This window comes from Nerophis ophidion, linkage group LG20, assembly GCF_033978795.1.
Source record: "Nerophis ophidion isolate RoL-2023_Sa linkage group LG20, RoL_Noph_v1.0, whole genome shotgun sequence".
Classification (NCBI taxonomy): domain Eukaryota; kingdom Metazoa; phylum Chordata; class Actinopteri; order Syngnathiformes; family Syngnathidae; genus Nerophis; species Nerophis ophidion.
This window is the reverse complement of record NC_084630.1, coordinates 27,247,820-27,272,992: the sequence shown is the minus strand read 5'-3', so window position 1 is coordinate 27,272,992 and position 25,173 is coordinate 27,247,820. Positions and strand designations below refer to the sequence as shown.

The window sequence follows — 25,173 nt, the reverse complement described above, 5'->3', positions numbered from 1 at the left end:
AATCTGCTTTAAAATTGTATTTTTTTTAATTTACGGTCAGAAAAAAATAATTTTACTGTAAAATTCTGGCAACTGAGCTGACTTTTTTTTTTTTTAACCATAAAAAAAGCAGTACTGTTTTTACATTTAATTTTGAGGTGCAGTTAAAGTTAAAGTTAAAGTACCAATGATTGTCACACACACACTAGGTGTGGTGAAATTGGTCCTCTGCATTTGACCCATCACCCTTGAATATCCCCTGGGAGGTGAGGGGAGCAGTGGGCAGCAGCGGTGCCGCGCCCGGGAATCATTTTTGGTGATTTAAACCCCAATTCCAACCCTTGATGCTGAGTGCCAAGCAGGGAGGTAATGGCTCCCATTTTTATAGTCGTTGGTATGACTCAGCCGGGGTTTGAACTCACAACCTACCAATCTCAGGGCGTACACTCTAACCACTAGGCCACTGAGTAGGTGATTTTATATATATATACTGTATATATATATATATATATATATATATATATACACACACATATATATATATATACACACACATATATATATATATATATATATATATATATATATATATATATATATATATATATATATATATATACCGTATATTACCAAAAAGCAGCCCGGGCGTTTATTTCACAAAATCATTTTTGGAGACTCAAAGTAAAGCCGCTGCTCCTCCACATCGAGAGGAGCCAGATGAGGTGGTTCGTTTAAAAGAAGCTGGCGGTTACTTGCACAAGGCTTTTATTTATTTTAGCACCAAGCTGCACTAGGCCCTTATTTGGTTACAATGGTTACTGTCCAGTAATTTTTTTTTCGTCTAAAAAACTTTAAATGTAAAAGCTAAACAGAAAAACAAGAAGTATCAAAATTCAAGAGATCAAAAGGCCTCAACATGGCAGTAGTGCAACAACTGTCAAATAAAATACCAATGCTGAAAATAAATAAAGTTTTTAAATAAAGCAGCCTACCGGGAAAAAATAAATTATGGTACCAAGAACTCAAGTATAAAACCCACCATCAAAACAGAACAATAATAGTGTCACCTAAGTACAATAAAGGCTACAGTATTCCAAGTTTTAAATAAAGCAGCATACAGGAAAAATTAAATTATGGTACCAAGTACTCTATAAAACCATCAAAACAATAATACTGCAGCAAACGCAACCCCGAATGCAACTCAAACCCACTCATCTTTCTCCTCCTCTTCAATCACAAGTTCATTGAGGAACTGCTGTTCCTCATCACTCTCCTCCTCTTCCTGAACCACAGCAGCACCCTGCTGTCTAGCCCTCAACAGCATCTCTCTGCCTGCCTGACATGGTTGTCCCTCCCTGAGGCATTAAATGAGCTGGTCCTCACTCCCATCAGCTGCCACCGTCAGCCCACACACCTTGCAGGATACCAGAAAGCAACAATCAGCTATGGCTACTGTTTGCAACACATACACACACACACACACACATACACACATTCATCCAGCCTACCTTGAATGAGTTGATCAGAGTGTCCCGATCCAGAGCATCCCAAGCTCCCAGGACCCAGTCGACCAGGAGGCGGCGGGAAGGGGCTCTAAGGTTCCCTGACTTGGTGTAGGTCTTGTCTTTATGACCAGTCATCCAGTTATCATAGTAGTCACGGAGCTGCGCTTTGAAAGGGCCATTCCACACATCGGGTGCCTGCAGGTACTTTGTTCAACCTCCAGATATAACAGCCATTGTAAGGTTGTAGCCCCTTTTGAGCTCTGCCTTCGTGACCTCGCTGATATGGCATCGGTATGAGTCCCATGCAAGTAGCCTCGGTCCGAAATGAACTTTCCCCACTGCCCTCTGGAGCCAATCCTTTGTCAGGTCATCATTAAACCAGCCATTCTTGGAGAAAGATATGATCACCCCGGGGATGCTCTGCATAGCCTTTACATCACGGACAGCACCTTTAAACTCAATGTAAGGCTTCAGCTTTGTCTCGTCTGCTTTGGCTGCAAGAGCCACCGTGACGCGGGCCTTCTCGTGGTCGGTGGTTTTGAGGCAGATGGAGCAAGCGCCTCTCTCATTGACCGTAATAAAACCAACCATGTCAAAACAGACGGCTGTTTCATCCATGGCGATGATATTCTTGGGCTGGATTTTCTTGGCCTCTCTCTGTTTAGTAGAGAAAACGAGGAAGTTGACAATCTTCTCGACGGGAGCGTCCTTCTGTGCAACAGTTGTTCTCCTCCTGAGGGTAAAGTTGTTCCGACGCAGGAATCGTTTAAGCCAGCCACTCGTTGCACCAAACACCACCTCGGTTGTATGCCACCGTCTCTCGTGTCACTCGCGGTGGCATACAACTCCTTGGCCTTAATGCGGATCATTTTGTGGTAGACATGGTGGTTCAGTCCACGAACGTGATGCATCCACTGACAGAAATTAGCATCAAGCTCGTCGCTCACTTTCTTCCTACCTCCGCCAGATAAGCGAGCCCGTTTTCTATCAATTGCCGACTGAGATAGTAGTTCTCCTTTTTTTTGTTTCCATTCGCGTACACGCTTAGGGTCAACGTTAAACTACCTGGCCGCTGCCAAATCAGAATTCTGCGTCGCATACTTCACAACCGCTGGTTTGATATTTAAGTCAAACTTTCTGTTCTTCTTCCCCCTTAAAGTATTCCTGTCCATCAGTTGTGGTGTAACGCTATACATGGGATATTATTAGGAAGAGGCGTTTAATTCACAAAATGGGCTCAGACCCCGGGCGGCTATTAGGACATGGGCAGTTATTTGCCCAAGGGCGTTTATATGGTAATATACGGTATGTATATATATATATATATATATATATATATATATATATATATATATATATATATATATATATACATATATATATTACAACACACACACACTCACACATCTATACACTGTATTGCCAAAAGTATTTGGCCACCTGCGTTGACTCACATATGAACTTGAAGTATCATCCCATTCCTTCGATATGATGTGGGTCCACCTTTTGCAGCTATTACAGCTTCAACTCTTCTGGGAAGGCTGTCCACAATGTTGCAGAGTGTGTTTATAGGAATTTTCCACCATTCTTCCAAAAGTGCATTGGCGAGGTCACACACTGATGTTGGTCGAGAAGTCCTGGCTCTCAGTCTCCATTCTAATTCATCCCAAATGCGTTCATTCGGGTTCAGGTCAGGACTCTGTGCAGGCTAGTCAAATTCATCAACATTAGACTCTGTCATGTTGGAAGAGGAAGGAGCCAGCTCCAAACTTTTTCTCAAAAGGTTGGGAGCAAAATGTTTTGGTATCCTGGAGCATTCAAAGTTCCTTTCACTGGAACTACGGGGTCAAACCCAACTCCTGAAAAACAACCCCACACCATAATTCCTCCTCTACCAAATTTCACACTTGGCACAATGCAGACTCGTCCATCAGATTGCCAGATGGAAAAGTGTGATTCATCACTCCAGAGAAGGCGCCGCTACTGCTCTAGAGTCCAGTGGCGACGTGCTTAACACCAGTGGTCCCCAACCACTGGCTCGATTGGTACCGTGCCGCAGAAGAATTTTGTATTATTATTATTATTATTTTTTTATTTTTATTAAATCAACATAAAAAACACAAGATACACTTACAATTAGTAAACCAACCCCAAAAACCTCCCTTTTTCATGACAAAAAAAATGTAATAAAAAATGTTTTAAAAATAAATAACCCCCCACCCACCCACACCCCGCCCGGGCCACAGGACAATTTATCAAGCGTTGACCGGTCCGCAGCTACAAAAAGGTTGGGGACCACTGCTTTACACCACTGCATCCGAACCTTTGCATTGGACTTGTTGATGTATGGCTTGGATGCAGCTGCTCTCTGCGCACTGTACGTGGGCTAATTGGAATGTCACATGAAGTTTGGAGCTATGTAGCAACTGACTGTGCAGAAAGTGGGCGACCTCTTTGCACTATGCGCCTCAGCATCCGCTGACCCCTCTCTGTCAGTTTACCTGGTGGCTGAGTTGCTTTTGTTCCCAAATTCTTCCATTTTCTTATAACAAAGCCTACAGTTGACTTTGGAATATTTAGGAGCGAGGAAATTTCACGACTGGATTTGTTGCACAGGTGGCATCCTGTGACAGTTCCACGTTCGAAACCACTGAGCTCCTGAGTCCGGCCCATTTTTTCAAAAATGTTTGTAGAAACAGTGTCCATGTCTAAGTGCTTGATTTTATACACCTGTGGCCGGGCCAAGTGATTAGGAGACCTGATTTTGATCGTATGGATGGGTGGCCAAATACTTTTGGCATAATAGTGTGTAAATATATAAATATATATATATATATATATATATATATATATATATATATATATATATATATATATATATATATATATATATATATATATATATATATATTCAGTGACGTGAATATATGGCAGGTGAGGCGGGGCCATCATGGAAAGAAAAAAAAATGTAAAAAGAAAAAAAAGTAATGAAATTGTTATATGTATCCAGTAATTATACTATAAAGTTATTTTCCATTTAACTTAACCAGTTTTAGATTATTTTTATTCAAAATCGCTGAATTTTCACATATGTGTGTGTGTATATATATACACACACACAGACACATATATGCTTACATACATACATATATACATTTATCTAAATAAATAAATAAATGGGTTGTACTTGTATAGCGCTTTTCTACCCTCAAGGTACTCAAAGCGCTTTGACACTACTTCCACATTTACCCATTCACACACACATTCACACACTGATGGAGGGAGCTGCCATGCAAGGCGCCAACCAGCACCCATCAGGAGCAAGGGTGAAGTGTCTTGCTCAAGGACACAACGGACGTGACGAGGTTGGTTCTAGGTGGGATTTGAACCAGTGACCCTCGGGTTGCGCACGGCCACTCTCCCATTTCGCCACGCCGTCCCTACATTGTAATTAAGTAGTAAAATAAAATACAATATAAATATGAAAAAAAATTATATATATATATGAAATATAAAAAAATATATATATATATATATATATATATATATTTATATATATATTTTTTTTATATTTGTATTGTATTTTATTTTACTACTCAATTACAATGTAGATAAATGTATATACTGTATGTATGTATGTAAGCATATATGTGTCTGTGTGTGTATGTATATATATATATATATATATATATATATATATATATATATATATATATATATATATATATATATATATATATATGATTATCTTTATTGATAAATGTATTTTGTAGATTAATCAAATATTGACAAATTACATTAGTCAATAAAGAGATGTATACAGTATATATATATACATTTTTATATTTATATACTGTAAATGTATATAGTTGAATAATCTATTTTGTGTGACTTAACTGTCTTTGTAAATTAAAAAAAGGTATATAAATATACATATATATATATATACTCTTATATATATATATATACACACACATATATATATACATATATATACACACACATATATATACTATACATATATATATATATATATATATATATATATATATATATATATATATATATATATATATATATATATATATATATATATATATATATATATATATATATATATATATATATAATTTGTTTTGTTTTGTTTTGTTTTGTTTGTTTCCAAACAAAATACACTAGTAAGGGATTGCTTTTTGATTATTGCCTACCAAAAAAAATTAAATTTCCGCACAAGTTTGACTCTAAAAATATAATAATTAATAGAAAAGCATAGGACTCTATTTTTGTTAAACGGTAGTTAACTATATTGAGATGTTACAATATTTAAAAAAAACAACAATAAATTCCATTTCCCTTAATAACAGAAGAAATGTACACATTAAAAGATGGTTTGACAAAAAAACACACTATACTCGAATTTCAGTAAAACTACAATAATATTAGTCGATAACAGCAGAAGAGAAAGTTGAACACCAATACCGATAGAAGGACATTGAGAGAATAAAAGAAAGGGTCTAATAATAGATGATAGTGAATCAATTAAGTGTTTCTAAGTTTAAAAGCACAGGCATATAGCATGTACGGGGTTTAAAAATACATTTGAGGCTACAGTGGACATTCTTCACACTAAAGTCATAATTTCCCCTTGAATATTGCTCCAAAGCTAATGAACATTTTTGCAACATGAGGGTAATAAGTTATGTCTTCAGTTGCTCTGTGTATTTCTTTTTTTAACGTTTATAGCGCCGTTGCGTGCTAGAGTGCCTGCTGGTCACTAAACACTGCAGTCAACTACGGCTGCAAAATTATACTCTCACAAAATAAAAGCATGTTTTGTTGTAAGGTCACGAGCCTGGGTATGTTTAGAACTTTATTTAGGCCTATTATTGTGGTTGCTTTTGTCAGAAAAACGACAGCAATTGCATGCACAGGCCCTTGGTAGCAGAAATGGCGCCGGTTGTTTAGTCTGCCATACTCTCTGCTTGAGAGGGATCTATTCTGTCCCCTGTTGGTTGAGAGCAACACTGCACTTTTACAAGTTCTGCATCATTTGATGAGGAAGCTCACATCAAACCATCTGGAAGAGATGAACACTCACCCTTGGACTTAGTACCTTCTTGAACCTCGCACGAGGCCGGTCGACCGATCATTTGATCAAACGACATTTATTATTTAAAAATATATAATATGTATACAGTATTGTGTCTAATAGTCCTGATTGGACTTTCTGTGATACACACATCAACTTATGCTCAATATAAGTAATTATACCTGTGTGTGTGCTCATGTGTGTGCGTGTGCGTGTGCATGTACTCGTGTGTGTGTGTGTGCGTGTGTGCACGTGTGTCTGTGTGTGTGTGTGTGTGTGTGTGTGTGTGTGTGTGTGTGTGTGTGTGTGTAAATGTGATCAGGAATTCATTAGTGAGAGGAAGCTCTATGCCACAGTCTGTTTTCCGTCAGTCTGTCGCACTCTGATTTTTCCCAAGGCCAAGAGTATATCCCTTACACACACACACACACACACAACTGCTGATGCTGCCACACACGGAAAAAAGAGAACGTAATTTAATGCACGACATAAAGAAAGATGAAAAAGCATACATGTTTGTACTTTACAAGAGGCAAGATATTGTGTGTGTTTAAGACAATCATCCATCCATCCATTTTCTACCGCTTATTCCCTTTGGGGTCGCGGGTAAGACAATCGTAAATATTTTAAATGGGCCACTATTAAAAGTCTGGGGTAAAAAATTGAAGTATTCGAGCATTCAAGGAATTTATAAATTCATGTTATGATAAATATGAGATATTATACAATTAACATCAAACTAAGATGATTGGAAAAAAGGCTCCAAAGTACAGCTTGGGGAACATTTTCAGCCCACAGCTTATTCTTTTAATTTGTTTTTTGATTGGCATCCAGTAGATTGTGAACATATAGTAAATTAATTATTAATTAGTTGCATTATTACTTATTGAACTATTTTTTTTTGTCACACAAAGTTACGCTGTAAAAACTAATAATTGCATTGCATTCACACTTACAGTAAATTCATGTGAAGTATATTTTACAGCAATTTATTGCATAGTTGTCAATTGATAGTTTATTTCAATAATAGAAGAAATATAAGAAATATATGCTGTAACATTTCTTCGGGGTCGCGGGGGCCGCTGGTGCCTATCTCAGCTACAATCGGGCGGAAGGTGTTTTACACCCAGGACAAGTCGCCATATCGCAGTAAATTTCAAATTAAAGTACAATTATATGTTGGAACTTTATTCCATCCATTTTCTACCACTTATCCCTACATCCCTATATCCCTGTCAGGGATATAGGGATATAGGGATAAGTGTGCATTATCCTTTCCATCCTTTGTAACTGAGCTAATGTGTGGAACAATTTCCTTTGTGGACCAATAAAGTTTGTCTAATGTCGAATTTGTCTAATACAGGGCTGTCAAACGTACGGCCCTAGGGCCTGATCAGGTTTTATCCAGCCCGCGGGATGAGTTTGGTAAGTATAAAAAAGTTATCTGAATCTTCTGAATGAAATAAACTGCTGTTCTAAATGTGTCTACTAGATGTCGCAATTTCAATTATTCACACCTTTCTAGACGATGCTACACACTGTATTTCCTTGAATTGCCGCATGGGCGCTAATTAATTTAAGACCTCTTCTCACTCCTGCGCTTACCAAAGGCATGGGGTAAAAGTAAGCATGCTCTAATTATTCTAAAACCTCTTCTCACTCCGGCACTTACCAAAGGTATGCAGTAAAAAATTGAGTTTGATGTAAGCTTGGACCTTAAATCCTACCGAATAGCTCTTAATCTTCTTCCTTTTATGCGATTTCAAATTGCCGGTATTGAAATCAGCCTGCTCTATTTTGAAAATGATGACAGGGGAAGTGTCACTCGTGACGTCACGAGTTTGACCAGGCGGTAATACTAAGCATGCGCTAATTATTTTGGGAAGCGAGTTTGACCCGGCAGTAATTCAAGGCAGGCGCATACTATATGCCCTGCGGCAATTCAAGGAAATACGGTATGTACAAAATAAACCACAGGATGTTAGTGCACCAGTCGAGGAAAATGATCAAACTACATAAATCAAAATTTTTTATCGTGATGGATTGAAATCTAATACTAATGAGTTGACTGATGAACATTATCACATAATTAATTCAGAAAGTATAAACAACCACAAATAAAGATAGAATACTATCAACCGCAACATGTAAGTGTAAAAGAAAACCCAACAACATTATGATTTGTACATTTTCAGAATGGGCTTGTTCTCTTTTTAAACAAAGAAAACAATCTGAAGTTGTCTTTATTTTTAAGTTATCGATCCGTGATTTTACCAGTCCGGCCCACTTGGGAGTAGATTTTTCTCCATGTGGCCCCCCATCTAAAATGACTTTGACACCCCTGGTGTAATGTCAAATGTTACAGGACCTTTTGTTTACGGTGTTTTATTATTTAAAAAAAAAAAGTTAAATGCTGAGAAATTTATATTATTGATGTATGTATACATGTTATTGATGTATTGTTATTTACAGATAAACACTGACATGTATTATTTATACATAGTTATTTACAGATTCCGCCCGATTGTAGCTGAGATAGGCACCAGCGCCCCTCGTGACCCCAAAGGGAATAAGCGGTAGGAAATGGATGGATGGATATTTACAGATAAACACTGACATGTATCATTTATATATTTTTCATTTACAGAAAAAACTGACATTTATACTGTATATATTGTTAATGACAGGTAAACAGTGACATTTATTTTGATATATTGTTTAGCTCGGTTGGTACAGTGGCCGTGCCAGCAACTTGAGGGTTGCGGGTTCGATTCCCGCTTCCGCCATCCTAGTCACTGCCGTTGTGTCCTTGGGCAAGACACTTTACCCACCTGCTCCCAGTGCCACCCACACTGGTTTGAATGTAACTTAGATATTGGGTTTCGCTATGTAAAGCGCTTTGTGTCACTAGAGAAAAAGCGCTATATAAATATAATTCACTTCACAGATAAATACTGACATGTATCATTTATATATAGTTATTTACAGGTAAACGCTGGCATTTATTATTGATGTATTGTTATTTACAGATAAACACTGACATGTATTATTGGTGTATTTTTATTTACAGATAAACACTGACAGGTAGTATTGATATATCGTTATTTACGGGTGAAAACTGACATTTATTATTGATATATTCTTACTTCCAGATAAACACTGACATGTATTATTGGTATATTGTTATTTACAGATAAACACTGCCATTTATTATGTATATATTGTTATTTACACATAACCACTGACATGTATTATTGATATATTGTTATTTACAGATAACCACTGACACGTAGTATTGATATATTGTTATTTACAGATAAACACTGACATTTATTATTTATATATTGTTATTTACAGATAAACACTGACATTTATCATGTATATATTGTTATTTACAGATAAACACTGACATGTATTATGTATGTATCGTTACTTATAGGTGGACACTGACATTTATTATTGATGTATTGTTATTTACAGGTAAACACTGACATGTATTATTAATACATTGTTATTTACTGGTAAACACTGACATTTATCATGTCCATCCATTTTCTACCGCTTATTCCCTTTCGGGGTCGCGGGGGGCGCTGGCGCCTATCTCAGCTACAATCGGGCGGAAGGCGGGGTACACCCTGGACAAGTCGCCACCTCATCGAAGACAGATCATGTATATATTGTTATTTACTGGTAAACACTGACATGTATTATTTATACATTGTTATTTACTGGTAAACACTGACATTTATCATGTATATATTGTTATTTACAGATAAACACTGACATGTATTATGTATGTATTGTTACTTATAGGTGGACACTGACATTTATTATTGATGTATTGTTATTTACTGGTAAACACTGACGTGTATTATTGATATATTGTTATTTACAGATAAACACTGGCATATATTATTGATATATTGTTATTTACAGGTAAACACTGACATTTATCATTGATATATTGTTATTTACAGATAAACACTGACAGGTAATATTGATATATTGTTACTTACAGATAAACAATTCCAGTGTACTGTACTGTATATTGACTCACAGATTGTACTGAACCCTTCGCCACAATCGTAGCCATCTCAAGCGGTTGCAATTCAAGTAAATATTACACTGGTCATTTCCGACACAGTGGCTGTGACACAACACTGGCCTGTCAAAATCCACACACTCGAGAGCTGAGTAGAGTTTGCACACAATACTTAGTGATGGAAGGATTCCTTTTGAGACATATGGTATGGTGTTGTGCTGGATGCCTTAGAATAGCACAGATGCTGTAAAAGTGATTTATGAGGGCAAAAAAAATACAAGGGTGGAGGAAAAGAGGTAAAAGAATGGCAGTAAAAGTGTGAGAACACAAGGTGTACAGCACCACCTGCGCGTGCATTTATCAGTAAAGAAAAGTGTGTTTGCTGTTGTTATGTTTGTGTCTTTGCTTAGTCAACCATGATGTCCAAGGAGTCAGGACTCTGCCAGGACTTCACCAAGCATCTGACATCTCAACACTGCACTGGAGGTACGTCTGCAGAACCATTTTCACATCCATGCTTTAAAAGCAGTTAGTTGCTTTACAACATATTACAAATAATGCATTGAAGAACACCACATAACTGCACTATTTTGCATTTCTGGAAAGGAGTAGAAAGTAGCAGAGTTTAGGTACCTATTAAATTCCTTTTCTATTGAATGAAAATTCATTGTATTCATTGTATTTATATGTTACAATTAATAACAAAGTGATAAAAAAAGAAAGTGAAACATGTTGAAAAAAATACAAAATAATATTCACTTGCCTATTTAATTACATATATGTTGATCCTCTTTAAACAGTATCACTGAAAATATTACGACCTTTAAATTTTATTTTGAAAAACAAAAACAAAAAGAAGACTCAACAAGTTGTATTAAAAAACTGTGTTATTATTACAGTAATTATATTATAACATATTCCGTTTATTGACAGTAAGTCTTTGCTCGTGTTTCCCATTTTCGGCTTTAGTTAAAAAAATAAAAATAAAAAATAAAAAACTTCTTAAAAGCGGACAAAATGACGAATTCGAAGATGAATGAATAAATAAACTCATAATTGACAGGCGTGTATGATGGAAATGCAAATACAATAATACAAATGTTCGATAAAAAAATATTGAAAAATAAAAGTGGATACACAGGATATTAAACGACAAATAAAATGAATAAAGGAGTATTTAGTCTTTGGTGAATCAATAAAAACAAGGAATACAGTTTGTTTTCCTTTTAGACGTCCTTCGACGCAAACCTCACATTTACACTCAGGCGCATTCATTTATTATTATTATTATTATTTATTTACATGTATTATTATTATTATTATTAATATTATCATTATTTCGTTTTAGACTTCCTTCCAGACGCAAACCTCACATTTACACTTTCAAGTGCATTAATTGATTAGTATTATTCTTTATTGATTTTTTTTCATTATTATTATCATTTTCGTTGGACGTCCTTCCTGACGCAAACAGCACATTTATTATTATTTTTATTTATTGAAATTGTTTTATTATTATTATCATTTTCGCTTTAGACGTCCTTCTTGACGCAAACAGCACATTTACACTCAAGGGCATTAATTTATTATTATTTTCATTTATTGAAATTGTTTTATTATTATTATCATTTTCGTTTTAGACGTGCTTCTTGACGCAAACGCAGGTGCATTAATTTGTTATTATTTACATCATTATTCTTTTTATTATTATTATCATTATTATTATTATAATTATTATTATTATCAGCGTAGATTTGTCTGTATTTAAGCAGACTTTACTTATTTGTCTAGTCTGCAGAGAACAAGATTGCGGGCCGCTGGGCGCAAACGATACGGAGAAGATTATTGATATGAAGTGGAAGCAAAACCTACCAGGGGAAGAAAACACTTTATGAAGAATTGTGTGAAAATATTAACGGGTTAATTATTACAGCGCTCATGCAATAATACGAGTTGACAAATTGCTGATGTACAACAACAACATTTCAAAATCACTTCATCAATAAGTAAAAATAAAATTGAAAGTGTACAAGTAGTTTTTCTTATTTTACGGTAATGTTTAAATTATCATTTATCATATATTATCAAATGTATTACCTTTGCTATATCATTATTATTATTCTTACCATCATTATTACATTGTGTTATTGCAAAACTCCAAACATTGCAGTAACATGAATACAAAATGTTTTTATTGTCTCACACGGATTAGGTGATATTAACAATATCGATGCCGTTTCATTCAATTAAAAATTGTACTATGTATTTGTGCACCACGTAACATACAAAAATGAAATAAAAAAAATCGAATTATTTTAAATTCGTTGTCAATCTAAAAGAGAAATGCATTTAGTACATGTTTTGAACGTTTTTGTGTGTGTATGTATATATATATATATATATATATATATATATATATATATATATATATATATATATATATATATATATATATATATATATATATATATATATTTATATATATATATATGTATATATATACTGAATTGTAGTCGTATTAAAGTTTGCGGGGGGGGGGGCATGTCTTTAAACACTTTTCAACGACTTTGGGTTTGAAATATGGAAATTTATGTCTGGTATTGATTTTTTTTTTTACATAATACTTTGATGATGTTAATTAAAGCAGGTTAAGTGTCTGACCTTTGTGTTTGTGTGCGTGTCATAGTGCGTGTGTGTGTGCGTGGGCGCGTGTGTAGGTGTGTAAGTGTGTGCGTGTGTTTGCGTGCGTGTCCGCGTACGTGCGTGAAATGAATGTAAAGATGATAAATGGCCGCCATTAAGGAAGTGCTGCGTGTGTGCAGATCATTTATGGGATTTTGTTTTTCACATTAAAAGCTGTAAATTAGGAGCTTTTCGCAAGGACAACACACATTCTTACATTAAAGACGCTGTCAAATGCTGAGATCAGAACAATACATTCACCAGCTTTGCGATTTATGGGACAAAGAAAAGTATTATTATATCTAATTATATTAAATTATTTTATTTTTAGTGCCAATGAAACTTTGGACAACTGTGCTGTATTTGAAAAAAGTGTTATTGGTGATATTTCCAAACTCTCACGTTTACCCCAATACTTGACATAAATCTGGCTTGGGGGTCCCAACTTGCTTTTTATTGACCTGTGGAAGATTCTAAAAATAAATACAGACAAACAAGAAAATTTAAAAAATTATTTAAAAAAGCGAAAAGGCATAGAGCAGTGGTCCTCAAACTACAATATGTATATATATATATATATATATATATATATATATATATATATATATATATATATATATATATATACACACATATATAAATGTATAGACACACGTATATATATGTATATATACATACATTTATTTATATATATATATATATGTATACATTTATAGATATACACAATTATATGTATATAATTTAGAGTAAAAACAATAACAACCATATATATATATCCATCCATTTTCTACCGCTTATTCCCTTTTGGGGTCGCGGGGGGCGCCTATCTAAGCTACAATTGGGCAGAGGCCGGGGTACACCCTGGACAGGTCGCCACCTCATCGCAGGGCCAACACAGATAGACAGCCAAAATTCACAGTCATATATATAAACATACATATATTCATATATATGTAATATATTTATATGCATATATATACATATATATACATACATATATTTATATATATGTAAGATGAATATGTAAATATATATGTGTGTACATATATATATGTGTGTATATATATGTAAGTATGTATGAATGTATGTATATATATATGTATATACGTATGTGTGTATACATGTAAGTATGTATAAATGTGTATATATATATATATATATATATGTATATATATATATATATATATATACGTATGTGTGTATATATGTAAGTATGTATAAATGTGTATATATATATATATATATATATATATATATATATATATATATATATATATATATATATATATATATATATATATATATATATATATATATATATAACCTGGGCTCCGGCCAAATTTCTTTAACCCAATGCGGCCCCCTAGTCAAAAAGTTTGGGGACCCCTGGTGTAGAGTCATGGAGTCCAAAGTGCTTTCAGTAAGATGTCGTGATTTATTTGCACATAGCATATTTAAAAATTAAACAAACCATAACAAAAAAATAACCTTAATTGATGACTTTTGGTAGACCGTCGGAAAAGCAACTGAGCAGATTGTGCCTATTTTTTTTTTTTTTCCTACTATGCTGACTATTACCGACTTTTGATGTCAATATAATGAATGCAGTCTGAATGACAAAATATATACTCAAGATTAAATAAGAGGTAGATGCACGCACTCACACGCACGCACACACACACACCCCCACACACACACAAACAGACACACACGCGTGCACACACTCACACACACACACGCCCACACGCACACGCACGCATGTGCACACACGTGCACACACCGACACACACACGGGCACACACCCACACACGCTACAATCTTATGAGTACTGTTTCAAAGGAGGGACAATTACTGAATTGTAAAAGCTTTTAAAATAATCCAGCACAGGAATGAGCACACTGTTATAGTCAAAGTCAGTTGGGTCAACTAAAATGTACACAACATAAAGACTGATAAATCCCCAATACAAATATTACAGTAGGGTAGAAAATGGCGCTAAAAGTAAAGTAAGGTCATGATTTCAAACAAGGCAACACAACCGGCAGGTGAGCAAGGCAGCACAAGGAGAAGGACACAAAGTAGGCTACAGAAACAAACTGGCACAGATGGCAGGCCAAAAACAGGAAAGAGTAGCAAAGATTAGCTATCTGAAAATACACAGAAGTATCCGTACACACAACAGCGTACAATTCTGTATGCTCCTCCTGTAGCCTGCTTGCTTCAATACCATGATCGCGCAATGTCTACAGGTGTGGACCCAGTGGGTCTGTGGGGAAGCAGAAAAAAAGCAAACATGTCAAACAGAACAACACAAACTACCGGTAACACAATGCAATGCATGACAGTCATCCCAAGATGGCAATATCTTAGTCAGCAACATGTGGCTCCAGTGCAGGGGTCACCAACCTTTTTGAAACCAAGAGCTACTTCTTGGGTACTGATTAATGCGAAGAGCTACCAATTTGATACACACTTAAATAAATTGCCAGAAATAGCCAATTTGCTCAATTTAACTATAATAAATAAATCTATGTATATAAAAAAAAGATGGGTATTTCTGTCTGTCATTCCATCGTACATTTTTTATCCTTTTACGTAAAGTTATTTGCAGAGAATGAATGATGAAAAAACACTTAATTTAACGGTTTAAAAGAGGAGAAAACACGAAAAAATAAGAAAATTAAATTTTGAAACATAGTTTATCTTCGCCGGAATTTTTTTTTAAATTTTAATCATAATAAGTTTGAAGAAATATTTCACAAATATTCTTCATTGAAAAAACAGAAGCTCAACTGAAGAATTAAATTAAAATGTATTTATTATTCTTTACAATAAAATAAAAAAATACTTGAACATTGATTTAAATTGTCAGGAAAGAAGAGGAAGGAATTTAAAAGGTAAAAAGGTATATGTGTTTAAAAATCCTAAAATAATTTTTAAGGTTGTATTTTTTCTCTAAAATTGTCTTTCTGAAAGTTATAGGAAGCAAAGTAAAAGAAATAAATGAATTTATTTAAACAAGTGAAGACCAAGTCTTTAAAATATTTTCTTGGATTTTCAAATTCTATTTGAGTTTTGTCACTCTTAGAATTAAAAATGTTGAGCAAAGCGAGACCAGCTTGCGAGTAAATAAATACAATTTAAAAAATAGAGGCAGCTCACTGGTAAGTGCTGCTATTTGAGCTACTTTTAGAACAGGCCAGCGGGCGACTCATCTGGTCCTTACGGGCTACCTGGTGCCCGCGGGCACTGCGTTGGTGACCCCTGTCCTAGTGGCTCCCTGGACCTCTTGCAGAGATGTGTGAAAATGGAAAAAGATGAAGAAAAAAATGAATATGTTTGTTTTAATATATTTTCTGTAGGAGAAAAAACATGACAAAAACTTTCCTATTTGTTAGAAACCCACTGTTTATGTTATGTTTATGTTAGACATGCTTCACTGAAGAGAGTATTTTGATCCTTGAACACTTTAGTGTTGCTAATCAACCTATCCCCAGGTGCATGTCATTGGAGGTGGGAAGAAACTGGACTAACCGGTAGGAAGCCACGCAGTCAAGGGGAGGTCATGCATACTCCACACAGAAAGATCCCGAGCCCGGGATTGAACCCAGGACCTTTGTATTGTGAGGCACATCCACTAACCCCTGTTTCACCGTGCTGGCCAAAGTGTTTTACATTTAGAAAAAAAAAATATATATATATATATGAATCTTTCAATGTGCCCTATAATCCATCCATCCTTCCGTTTTCTACCGCCTGTACTGTTCGGGGTCGCGGGGGGTGCTGGAGCCTATCTCAGCTTTATTCGCACCCTGGACAAGTCCCCACCCCAATAATCCGGTGCGCCTCATATATGAAAAAAGATCAAAAATAGAACATTGATCGGCAGTTCGCCTTATAATCCGGTGCACTCTATGGTCCGGAAAATATGTTAAGTAAAGCAGAATTGCAGAAATTGGAAACAGTTGCCTGAGAGCTTCTAGTTATCTTTGCCAGCATTTATGTACCAAAACTTCAGTTGTTTTAGGAATTTATTTCTTCTTTCTGCATATGTTTCAGTCGTTGACATACATTGTAGCTACCTCCAATGTTTGAAACCTCCATCAGATGTTCAGTCATTCAGGTCATGGTCACCTGTCAAAAATGGTACCAAATTAACTAGACTCCTATTGTTTGCTGAAGTTGTTTCCCCTTTTGTCAAAAAATGGCTTCTACGTTGGAGAAAAGCAACCCTTATATGAATGCATGGCACAATGTACAATAAGAGGACAGTTTTATTCAGCCTGTATGTATGTCAATCATTTGCCACCTTGGGCTGCTGCAAAAAGAATCATATTGTGACCAATAGAAAACACGCCATTGGAAAAGTATATATTTATCAATCATCAATCAATCAATCAATGTTTACTTATATAGCCCTAAATCACTAGTGTCTCAATATATATATATATATATATATATATATATATATATATATATATATATATATATATATATATATATACACACATATATATATCCATCCATCCATCCATCATCTTCCGCTTATCCGAGGTCGGGTCGCGGGGGCAACAGCCTAAGCAGGGAAACCCAGACTTCCCTCTCCCCAGCCACTTCGTCTAGCTCTTCCCGGGGGATCCCGAGGCGTTCCCAGGCCAGCCGGGAGACATAGTCTTCCCAACGTGTCCTGGGTCTTCCCCGTGGCCTCCTACCGGTTGGACGTGCCCTAAACACCTCCCTAGGGAGGCGTTCGGGTGGCATCCTGACCAGATGCCCGAACCACCTCATCTGGCTCCTCTCGATGTGAAGGAGCAGCGGCTTTACTTTGAGTTCCTCCCGGATGGCAGAGCTTCTCACCCTATCTCTAAGGGAGAGCCCCGCCACACGGCGGAGGAAACTCATTTCGGCCGCTTGTACCCGTGATCTTATCCTTTCGGTCATGACCCAAAGCTCATGACCATAGGTGAGGATGGGAACGTAGATCGACCGGTAAATTGAGAGCTTTGCCTTCCGGCTCAGCTCCTTCTTCACCACAACGGACCGGTACAACGTCCGCATTACTGAAGACGCCGCACCGATCCGCCTGTCGATCTCACGATCCACTCTTCCCTCACTCGTGAACAAGACTCCTAGGTACTTGAACTCCTCCACTTGGGGCAGGGTCTCCTCCCCAACCCGGAGATGGCACTCCACCCTTTTCCGGGCGAGAACCATGGACTCGGACTTGGAGGTGCTGATTCTCATTCCGGTCGCTTCACACTCGGCTGCGAACCGATCCAGCGAGAGCTGAAGATCCCGGTCAGATGAAGCCATCAGGACCACATCATCTGCAAAAAGCAGAGACCTAATCCTGCGGTTACCAAACCGGAACCCCTCAACGCCTTGACTGCGCCTAGAAATTCTGTCCATAAAAGTTATGAACAGAATCGGTGACAAAGGACAGCCTTGGCGGAGTCCAACCCTCACTGGAAATGTGTTCGACTTACTGCCGGCAATGCGGACCAAGCTCTGGCACTGATCGTACAGGGAACGGACCGCCACAATAAGACTGTCCGATACCCCATACTCTCTTAGCACTCCCCACAGGACTTCCCGAGGGACACGGTCGAATGCCTTCTCCAAGTCCACAAAGCACATGTAGACTGGTTGGGCAAACTCCCATGCACCCTCAAGAACCCTGCCGAGAGTATAGAGCTGGTCCACAGTTCCACGACCAGGACGAAAACCACACTGTTCCTCCTGAATCCGAGGTTCGACTATCCGACGTAGCCTCCTCTCCAGTACACCTGAATAAACCTTACCGGGAAGGCTGAGGAGTGTGATCCCACGATAGTTGGAACACACCCTCCGGTCCCCCTTCTTAAAGAGAGGAACCACCACCCCGGTCTGCCAATCCAGAGGTACCGCCCCCGATGTCCACGCGATGCTGCAAAGTCTTGTCAACCAAGACAGCCCCACAGCATCCAGAGCCTTAAGGAACTCCGGGCGGATCTCGTCCACCCCTGGGGCCTTGCCACCGAGGAGCTTTTTAACTACCTCAGCGACCTCAGCCCCAGAAATAGGTGAGTCCACCACAGATTCCCCAGGCACTGCTTCCTCATAGGAAGACGTGTTGGTGGGATTGAGGAGGTCTTCGAAGTATTCCTTCCACCTATCCACAACATCCGCAGTCGAGGTCAGCAGAACACCATCCGCACCATACACGGTGTTGCTAGTGCACTGTTTCCCCTTCCTGAGGCGGCGGACGGTGGTCCAGAATCGCTTCGAAGCCGTCCGGAAGTCGTTTTCCTTGGCTTCCCCGAACTCTTCCCATGTCCGAGTTTTTGCCTCCGCGACCGCTGAAGCTGCACACCGCTTGGCCTGTCGGTACCTGTCCACTGCCTCCGGAGTCCTATGAGCCAAAAGGACCCGATAGGACGCCTTCTTCAGCTTGACGGCATCCCTCACCGCTGGTGTCCACCAAGGGGTTTTAGGATTGCCGCCCCGACAGGCACCAACTACCTTGCGGCCACAGCTCCGATCTGCCGCCTCGACAATAGAGGTGCGGAACATGGTCCACTCGGACTCAATGTCCAGCACCTCCCTCGTGACATGTTCAAAGTTCTTCCGGAGGTGGGAATTGAAACTTTGTCTGACAGGAGACTCTGCCAGACGTTCCCAGCAGACCCTCACAATGCGTTTGGGCCTCCCAGGTCTGTCCGGCATCCTCCCCCACCATCGCAGCCAACTCACCACCAGGTGAGTATATATATACACATATATATATATATATACATATATATATATATATATATATATATATATATATATATATATATATATATATATACACACACACATATATATATATATATATATAGAGTCAGAGTTACTGTGGTTATATATATATATATATATATATATATATATATATATATATATATATATATATATATATATATAACCAAAGTAACTCTGACCTGTTTCACAGGTTTTCTTGCTCATATATATATATATATATGAGCAAGAAAACCTGTGAAACAGGCTTGTAGGGATAAAATAGCCTCTGTGATTTTCCTTACCTTTTGTGTTAAATGTACATATATATATATATATATATATATATATATATATGTATATATACATATGCACTTATAGCATACATGTGTGAAACAGTTACATTTGATAATTAACAGTGGGAAAATAGTACATGGGTGTGGAGAGACGGAGCCAACGGGCCGACGGCAGGGTTGGGCTCACTTTGGCCCGGCTCAAGATCGCGGCCAGGAGGCGGAGGATGCAGCGGAACAAGGAGGCGGGGCGTGCCTTGAACAACGGCACCGTAATCAGAGTCAGGTGCGTAACACACACACACCGGGTCTCAATCTGTCCATCTCCTGACATCATTTAAGAGGGGAGAAGGAGGAAGGAGGGAGAGAGCGAGTCGGAGTGAAGACAGTGGAGGGAGAACAGACAAACAAGACGAGCGAGACCAGACGAAAGATGAGCCCCCGAGGAAGACGGAGTCACCGGCATCCAAAAGGCCAGCCGAGACGAGCAGCAGAGGACGAAGCGCTTGAAATATGCGCGACCGACTGGGACATCCATCCATCCATTTTCTACCGCTTATTCCCTTTCGGGGTCGCGGGGGGCGCTGGCGCCTATCTCAGCTACAATCGGGCGGAAGGCGGGGTACACCCTACATAGAACTGTTTATTGAAATAATAAACAAGAGTCAAACCTGCTCCGCGATGTCCTTCCTGGGTGATCCATACAATCCATGCTACGACGGTCAGAGTCGTTTCACAGTGGCGCCCAACGCATGTGGATCATCGGAGGCAGGGGAGGACGACTTCCTCTGGACGCTCGTCGTGAAGTTCAGCAAACTGGCGGAGGAAAAGCGTCTGTATAGCCAGCTTCTGCAAACACTGGTGGACTAAATGGGGGGAGGCGGCGAGTGTCCCCCCCAAAGAAGAAGTCGAGGAAAATGCCAGTGAAGTCTGGGCTGAAACCTCCTACCCAGAAGGCGGAGCTGGGCAGGGCACAGTGGCTTCTGCAGACCAGCAGGGTGAGCTGTCGGCCAAAGAGAGGGAGGACGAGTTGCCCTGCTAGATGATGATGATGGTGAAGAGGAGCATGGTGAGGACGTACCAGAGCATAATGATGAGGAAGAGGAATCAAATGATGAACTCAAGAAATTTAGAAAGGAAAAGAAGTACTTGAAGAAATTCGGGAAAATGATGAAGAAAATGAATCAAATGATGAAGAAACTCAAGAAATTGAGATAGGAAAATACATTCTTGAAGAAATTCTGGAAAATGATGAAGCTGAAGAAGAAATTGAAGATAAAGAAAATGATGAAGTTAAAGAAGAAGTTGAAGATGGAAAAGAAATTGAAGAAACTCAAGAATTTGAGAAAGAAGAAGAAATACTTGAAGAAATTCGGGAAAATGATGAAGAAGAAGAAGTTGAAGATGAAGGAGAAGTTGAAGAAACTCAAGAAATTGAGAAAGAAGAAGAAATACTTGAAGACATTTGGGAAAATGATGAAGATGAAGAAGAAGTTGAAGATGAAGACGTCGAAGAAACTCAAGAAATTGAGAAAGAAGAAGAAATACTTGAAGAAATTCGGGAAAGTGATGAAGATGAAGAAGAATTTGAAGAGAAAGAAGAAGTTGAAGATGAAGAAGAAGTCAAAGAAACTCAAGAATTTGAGAAAGAAGAAGAAATACTTAAAGAAATTCGGGAAAATGACAAAGATAAAGAAGAAGTTAAAGAAGAAAAAGTTTAAGAAACTCAAGGAATTGAGAAAGAAGAAGAAATACTTTAGGAAATTCAAGAAAAGGACAAAGAAAAAGGAAGGGACAAAGGAAAAGACAAAGAAGGCAAGGAGAAGACAGTTTTTTTCTCTCGCTCCTTCAGAAAAGGGAGGGAGGAGTATGCTCAGCCGGACTAAGGCCCGGCTTGAGTTTGGCGATGGAGAACTGTGGAGAGACGGAGCCAACGGGCCGACGGCATGGCGGGGCTCAAGATGGCGGCCTGGAGGCGGAGGATGCAGCGGAACAAGGAGGCGGGGCGTACCTGGAGCAACGCTACCGTAATCAGAGTCAGGTGCGTAACACACACACACCGGGTCTCAATCTGTCCATCCCCTGACAGCATTTAAGAGGGGAGAAGGAGGAAGGAGGGAGAGAGAGAGTCAGAGTGAAGACAGTGGAGAGAGACCAGACGAACAAGACGAGCGAGACCAGACAAACGATGAGCCCCCGAGGAAGACGGAGTCACCGGCGACCACAAGGCCAGCCGAGACGAGCAGCAGAGGATGAAGCGCTGGAAATCGGCGCGACCGACTGGGACACGGAACTGTTTTTTGAAATAATAAACAAGAGTCAAACCTACTCCGCGATGTCCTTCCTTGGTGATCCATACAATCCACACTACGACGGTCAGAGTCGTTTCACAATGGGTTATACTTGTATAGCGCTTTACTAGGTTTCTGTAGTTTATCTGTTATGCAGTGCTCAATACCGGGGTAAAGCGGAATATACGTTAGGTCAGGAAAAAACAGAGGGGCTATTTCATCCCTACAAGTATTTTTTGCAGGTTTCCCTGCTCTTCAGGGGAGTTGAAACAACTATTTCATCCCCACAAGTATTTTTTTGCAGGTTTACCTGCTCTTCAGGAGAGTTGGAGAGTCTATTTCAGCCCTACAAGTCTGTTTTGCATGTTTCCCTGCTCTTTAAAGTTAAAGTATCAATGATTGTCACACACACAGGAGGTGTGGCGAAATTATTCTCTGCATTTGACCCATCACCCTTGATCACCCCCTGACGAGCAGGGAAACCTGCGAAACAGGCTTGTAGGGATGAAGTAGCCTCTGTGTTTTTTCCTGACCTGACATATATATATATATATATATATATATATATATATATATATATATATATATGGCTTCACGGTGGAGGAGGGGTAAGTGCGTTTACCTCACAATACAAAGGTCCTGAGTAGTCCTGGGTTCAATCCCGAGCTTAGGATCTTTCTGTGTGGAGTTTGCACGTTCTCCCCGTGACTGCGTGGGTTCCCTCCGGGTACTCCAACTTCCTCCCACCTCCAAAGACATGCACCTGGGGATAGGTTGATTGGCAATACTAAATTGGCCCTAGTGTGTGAATGTGAGTGTGAATGTTGTCTGTCTATCTGTGTTGGCCCTGCGATGAGGTGGCGACTTGTCCAGGGTGTACTCCGTCTTCTGCCCGATTGTAGCTGAGATAGACACCAGCGCCCCCCGCGACCCCAAAGGGAATAAGCGGTAGAAATAGATGGATGGATGGATACATATAGCGAGAGCGAGAGAGAATTGTCTCATATGTATACTGCTTTCTAATATCTTCTGGTATTAAGTATATTGCCTATTTATCGCATAGCCCTACTTATAACGTATGATTAGTCTGAATGTCATTGAAAGGGTTTTAGTGTTGGAATAACTGAGTAGGTTGAGATTATTAGTCTTAATTTATGTTTCCATGTTGAATTGGTTTGAATCAGTTAGGAAATGTGATACTAAAATTCTACATCCATTTTCAGATGTGGAATTATTAAAAAATGTGGCCAATTTTAAAGTGCCAATACTATACAATGCTGGATATTTTGATGTAGGGTTAAGAAACGTGGAAGTAACTGAGGTACAAAGACAGAATTGGAGTTATACATGGAAAGCAAATTAATGTTTTAGATTTTATTGTGTTCTGCAAAACAGCCACTGACTTAGTCAGAAGTGCGTGCAACAGTTACAGTATTTCAGTTTCCTTGCAGGGAAGGCAATCTTCTTTCCATTAAAAATGATGTCATGATTGGCTGCAGCTTAAACACAGACTGGGCACCGCCTGCAATATGCATTCATCTAATGCTTTTTATGTCCATTCACCAAATAACTATGTCCCTCTGCAATTGAACGTACAAGAACATAAATACAAGCCCAGTCCTCGTTTAAAATAAAATCATGTCCTTGTGCCAGTAAGACAAAAAGTAAATGACATGCATTGAAAATATAAATCTGGGATTCCAATGTCATCGGATTTTCTAATTAATAAATTAAAGCTGTCCTTCTACCTTCTTTATTATTACTGTTACCTCTACCTGTCAACACTCTCATTCATCTATTAATTGTGTTTTCAAGGCATTGAATTCTCATTGAATCGAATGCAACTGGACAGTTTAGATCGTCTTAGAAGATGTTTTCACCTTTCACCCAAGCAGGCATCATCAGTTCAAGCAGGCATCATCAGTTCATGTTCGCAGACTTAGGCTAAGTCTACACTAAGCCGGATAACCCCTTAAACGAAGAATTATTTAGCCCCGTTTCGGCCACACTAATTCATCGTTTAAGGCTCCCCTCCTTGGATAATTGTTTTACACTGGTAAGTGTGGCGTGTATTTCTTGATTTTACGGCTCTTAACTTTGTATGGACTCATTGATCGTTTACGGACTGAGTTCGGAGAGGAAGTGACGCCAGAAATACCGCGACCCACGCAGGAAGTGACGTCAGAAAAAACGCGCTACAGTCAGCTTCATAATAAAGCGGTTCCGTAACTCGGAGGTAAGCACTGGAAATATGGAGGCCATTAATCCAGACATGCCCGTGTTTCTCCTTCTTCTACATGTACAGAGGCTTGTGGAAATCACACATGAATACCTTAAAGGGGAACATTATCACAATTTCAGAAGGGATAAAACCAATAAAAATCAGTTCCCAGTGGCTTATTTTATCTTTCGAAGTTTTTTTCAAAATTTTACCCATCATGGAATATCCCGAAAAAAGGCTTTAAAGTGCCAGATTTTCGCTATCCGTTCACCGTCCATTTTCCTGTGACGTAACATAGTGATGCTAATACAAACA

The 25,173-nt window shown here is 38.4% G+C and overlaps 1 long non-coding RNA gene across 1 annotated transcript in view; it reads left to right on the top strand.

The window, feature by feature from the left end:
• LOC133538594 (uncharacterized) overlaps positions 1 to 16,949 on the top strand; it is a 51,432-nt gene extending 34,483 nt beyond the window's left edge. The window contains exons 2-4 of the long non-coding RNA XR_009803049.1: positions 7,937 to 7,998; positions 11,026 to 11,101; positions 16,795 to 16,949. This is a non-coding gene — a long non-coding RNA (uncharacterized LOC133538594). The remainder of the gene's footprint in view (positions 1 to 7,936; positions 7,999 to 11,025; positions 11,102 to 16,794) is intronic.
• Positions 16,950 to 25,173: the final 8,224 nt, after the last annotated feature.